General features: G+C 35.9%; 1 pseudogene; it reads left to right on the top strand.

The window, feature by feature from the left end:
* Window positions 1–447: 447 nt before the first annotated feature.
* The window catches only part of LOC110023584, a 17246-nt pseudogene continuing 12015 nt past the window's right edge, over window positions 448–5678 (top strand).

The raw sequence follows: 5678 nt of genomic DNA, 5'->3' as shown, positions 1-5678 counted from the left end.
AGAGTGCACCTAACCGAATCCTCTTGAACCATTGAGGAGAGTTTGGTGGATGCCATTGGTGGCATTGAGATAGTTTGCTTTGCTGATTTCCTTCAAATTTGAGCAGTCTAGTTTGTTGTATGAGAGGTTGAGGAAGATCACGAAGCCATTGTTGCTGAATGTGAAAGTTGGATCCTATATTGTTTTTTGTGAACACGCCATGAGAGTTTGGGGATCGAGTGGATGAGATCAAAAGAGAAAAAGGGAGTATAGCCCGTCAGGGATTGCTTGTTGAGAGAGTCGCTGAAAAGTCCCTTTATTTGTATTTTTTACTCTTATTTATAGGGGTGTATTTTGTTCAAATACAAAAAAAGAGGGAATGATTATGAAAACTGCTATTAATATAGTGGATAATCTCATTAATGGTATGATTTTTATACCATATATGTAACAAAATTGAATTTTAGCATGAAGGTAATCGGTTGGTCGGCTTGCTTGAATTCAACCGACCGTAGCGACCGGCTGAGTGCCGACCGAGTGATGGATTGGTCGGCCAAGGCATTCATCAAATGTATATTTTTTCCACTGCGGTAAATGCGGATCTTCCGGTCCATCACGATGAAGAAATTCTGCCTGCGCCCCTGTCGGTCGTGACTATCGGCATGATCTGCCACTTGAATCTCTCGGCGCAGTGCATCAGTTGGTTCCTGACCATGCATTAGCATATGGTAGAACACTTTGGTTGTCTGACCGTCATCTGAGCCATCCGAATGCTTTGAGATTTGTGCAGGTAGATGCGGTGTATTCATATTAGTTCCTCAAATTGGTGGCAAGTTGTTTCATCTATCTTTGGCCATGCTACTTGGCATGCCCATTGTATGTCAACTACTCATCTTTCGTTTATATATATATACATTTTATTTGGAGAGAACTTAATTAAGTGACTTGTTTATGATCAACATGTGCTGTTTAACATTTTTTTGTAACAGGATAATTGGCATTATAATCAAGGTGATGAAATTTAGTATTGCAGAAGGTTCATTTCTTGCTGATTTTAGGATGGGTGCCTTACCGACACTATGCAAGCAGATTGTTGAGCTTGTTGGGGTCTTTGTGAGTCAATATTAGTAGTTTCTATGTAGGTTCAACAATAGCATCTGAGAAAGAATTGGAGGATTGTTTTGGCACATCCAATATCTCAATGTTTTTTCGTCATGCTGATAAATTCGTTAAGGCTTGAAGAATTTGATTGAGATATATATGATGTTGATTATTGAAGTTTCAATTTCCCTATTACAGAAAGAAAGTGATGCATCCAGTCATGATTGTGTTGTACTATTGTTGCAAGATATGCTAGAAATTGTTACCCGTGATATGATGGTCAATGAGATTTAGTTTGTAAAAAATTAACTTCTGGATTTCCTGAATCAGTGGGGCTCATATTTATTGGTGCATGAATAATCTATTTACTACTGTGTTGCAAGCAGAGAGTTAGTTGAACTTGGCCATGGAAATAAGGATTCGATCCCAAGACAACTTGTGCTGGTACTGGTTCGAAGTTCGTTATTTTGTTTCCTCCAGTGACTACATCACAGTGGCAAGAACAGGTTTGCATCATTTTGATAAATTTTACTTAATTGAATGTGTCAGCCAACTACTCATAATTGACATATTTGGAGATGAAGCGTCTATATCTACTCTTGACTGTGAAGGAATCTGTCATAGATGTGCCTACAAATCTTGAATCTCGTAGAAGACAGACATTTTCACAAATTCATTATTTATGGACATGCCACGAGCACCTTGAGTACGCAAAATGCTTTCATTTAGGTCTGTTTTTGATTTCATGAAGTTTATAAGCTATGCAAGACCATTTGATGTGTTTAGCTTCGGAAATTCATATAAGAGTTCCTAAAGAAATGCAACTTCAGTTACTAGAATTTAGCCATCAGCTTTTTTGTCTATGTCGGAAAATTTTTTACAGATGATTATTACAAAAAGGAACCTTGAATTCTCAATAGTTTATAACCCCAATGTACACATAAGGGCATTTATTTTTATCTACTTTTACATTTGTGTTTGCTTATGTCTCTGTAATGGAGTAGCTGGATGTATAGATGAGGGGAGAGAAGATGTAGGGTTGTGGTTTCGTCTTTACATATCTATTTATGAGGAGTTCATCATTATAATTATTGCAGCCCTTTTCCAACTGTTTCAAGAACTTATGAAGAGTAATTTTTTGTCAAAAATTATCTCTAGCATTCTTTTAACAAGTTAGTGAAAGAATAATTTGTATTTACACAAGTGATAGCATACTTATCCATAAGCATGGCTCCTTTTATTATTTGCTTGCTTATAGTTATATGCATGAGTTTTTTTTTTTTTTGTGATTTATGTGTCATCAAAAAATATCATGAATATGCTTGATAATGTGCTAATTTGTACTTGGTGTGGCCTAATTTGTATCCTATGATGAAAATGTACCATGTAAGCTTAGCCATAGCTTAACCTTTGTCTTGAGGTCATTGTGGGGGTTAGAAAGGCTCTTGGGATTCAGGGGCAAAGCTTCGAAAGCTATCCAATATTTGTGAGCTATTTCATTAAAACTATTTTAGAGATTTTATTGTATTAATGGCTGCACTAGATTTTATTTAATAAAGAGGGGGAGTCATCTATATGTTGTATCCGTGGAAATAGGATTGTAATTTTGTACAATTATGCTATAGTGAAATCTACAATCGCAACAATAGGATGTGTCACCAATTGGTTGGACCTATATATATGTTGGTCTTTTTTTATATTCTGAGTTGTTTCTTACTCTCTATTTCAATAGGTTCACCTATTTCCAAACACTGACATGGTTAAATCATGTTCTCATATGATATACATTTTAATGCATGATTTAAAAATAAATTGTCACCATTAATGAGCCTGAGTAATATTGATTCAGTTTCATGTTGTTACTAATTTATGGCATATGGTTTTACCTGTGTTTTGATGTCATACTACAGCGAGTGGACTGTATATTCTAAGAGTGACCTTGACATGGAGAATGAAGATGGTGTAAACCATGTGTTTACTTGTAAACCATTGTTTTCTATACTAATTTTGTAAAGGTTTCATTTCCAATATTGGTGGGGTAAATCTATTCAACTTCTTTAGATGAATGGAGCAATTTCATGGAACAACTAAACTGTAAGAAAAAGTGCGAGGTTTGGAGTAATGAGGAGAATGTCTTGAAACTTTGGCATTGGGCATCTCTATGAGGCCAGACTCTCTGTCGAATAGGTGTTGATTAGTTTTTTATGCTAGTTTCTTTATTCATCCTGCATATATTTTTTAAGAAATGTTCTTCGGTACAGTTAGAGAAATGATGTACAACCGAAGAGCACTAAAGCTTCAAGCTTTTCTAGACATGTCTTCTGAAAGCGATGGGAAAATATTTAACTTATTTCTTTTGGATGAGATATGTTCTTTCCAGGGACGCTGATTTGTTTGCATACATCAACAACAATAACAACAAAGCCTTTATCCCACTAAGTGGGGTCGGCTGCATGAATCCTTTTTCTCCATTGTGTCATATTTAGTGTCTGGTTTTTTTGTATATTAAACAGAAAATTTAAATGGAAAAAAAGCAGTGACTTGGCTCGAAGATGAAGAAATGAGAAGCCATAGATCTCTCTCTGCACAACTTGAGGCCATACCTGATATGAAATTTGCATTTGTTGCGACTTGCCAAATTTATGACAATTAGAAACAATCAGGTGATCGCCATGCAACAGACATTCTGAACCTGATGGTTAAATAAGTTTGTTATCCTTTTTCTATATATTATTTTGAATTTTTGCATTGCCATATTTAAAGTTTTGCACGCTATATAATTTGATGATACCAAGAGAAAATTCTTATTGGCTCCATACAAAGAGCAAAAAGAAATATATATATATATATATGCAGTTGTCTTCACCAGAGGGGAGGCTCTTCAGGCCACTGATCTAAATCGAGTACTTCGCGAGTTGTGACAGAAATTGCACATAACTGCCTTTTAGTTGTAGCCAATTTTTTGTAGGGTTTAAGTTTTCATCAAAATTTGTTTTTGTATGACAACTATTTGGAAGAGGCTTTGAAAATGAGGAAAATTTTTGTAGAATTCAATGAAGACCATAGACTGCGTCCACCAACCATTCTTGGTGTATGCGAGCTTATGTTTATAGGAAGGAAAAATTGTCTATTAGCTGTATTGGCTTTAATTTTTTTCAGCTATTAAGCTACTACAACGTCAAAAGATGTGATTTGACCTTAAATATAGTGCTTCATCTTTGGCATGGTTTATTTCAAACCAAGAAACAAGTCTTGTGACAAATGGGAAAAGGGTCTTAGCTTCACCATTGAAGTGAGTTTCGTAAATCCTGTCCTATAACAATCTAGTTTCTACTTCGGACTAGTGGAAATTTCTCAAAATTATGTAAGCACCCTGTAATTAAAATTTATGAGCTTGTAAATTAATCAAATGGAAGGCATTTCCTTTGATGAAAAAAAAATACTGAAAATATAAATGCATTAGAAAAGTTGGTTGTAAACAAGACTTGTTAGCGTTAAATGAAACTTGGGATTTTTTTTTTGCTGTAGCTTTGGGTTTGATTACCTTATGATTTTGTCCAAATGAGCCCAGGGTTCTCTTCCACTATGGTCATCAAGATGTCTTTGATAGAATCTTTAATATAGCAAGAGGTGAAATTAGCAAGGCTTCCCATGGAATTGGCCTGAGTGAGGATATCTTTGCAGTGAACACCTTATACCCATGTTTGTTCATCTAGAATTTTTATTTAAAATTATCTAATTATGTATCTACCTTGTCACATTCATGGTTCAACTCAAAATTAAGGCAATGAATTTGTTTTTGATAGTTATTCCCCTAGAATTTGAAAAACAATATGACTAACAACGTTAATTCACCACAATGGTTGCAACAAGCCATCTTTCCATGTAAATATTTATTTTCTAGCCTACTCAAACTGCTTCACATGAATACACAGATATTTGTCTTCATTGTCTACTTTTTCCTATATGGCAAACTTTATCTATCACTGAGTGGGTTGGATGCTGCCATTATGGAGCAGGCATTGAAGAGAGGAAACAATCCTCTCAAGGCTGCATTGGCATCTCAGTCTGCAATTCAGTTCGGTCTTCTGTTGGCTTTACCTATGGTCATGGAGATTGGACTAGAGAGAGGATTCAGAACTGCTTTGGTTGACATAATCATCATGCAACTCCAGCTCTGTTCAGTATTTTTCACTTTCTCCCTTGGAACAAGGTTCCATTACTTCGGACGAACAATCCTTAATGGTGGGGCTAAGTATAGAGCCACTGAAAGAGGATTTGTCCTCCGACATGTAAAGTTTGTAGAGAACTACAGGATGTACTTAAGGAGCCATTTCATAAAGGAGCTGGAAATGATGTTGTTGCTGATTGTTTATCAGGTTTATGGATTATTGTAAAGCTCACCCATCTAATCACCTGAAAAATATTCCAAAGAACTTCTTCTACGGATTGCCTTAGATGGAAAGAACAGACAGCTCTTCACAGCCAAAGAACTACTTCTTTTGCTTTTGTTTTGGACAGCCCAATATGCGCCATGAAAGCTTGCTGGACCGCGAAATGGAGTGCCGAGGAACTCCTTCCAGTCTATAGATCGCAGG

This window comes from Phalaenopsis equestris, unplaced genomic scaffold, assembly GCF_001263595.1.
Source record: "Phalaenopsis equestris unplaced genomic scaffold, ASM126359v1 Scaffold000224, whole genome shotgun sequence".
Lineage (NCBI taxonomy): Eukaryota > Viridiplantae > Streptophyta > Magnoliopsida > Asparagales > Orchidaceae > Phalaenopsis > Phalaenopsis equestris.
Note: the sequence above shows the minus strand (reverse complement) of the source record. Positions and strands in the feature narration are given on the sequence as shown.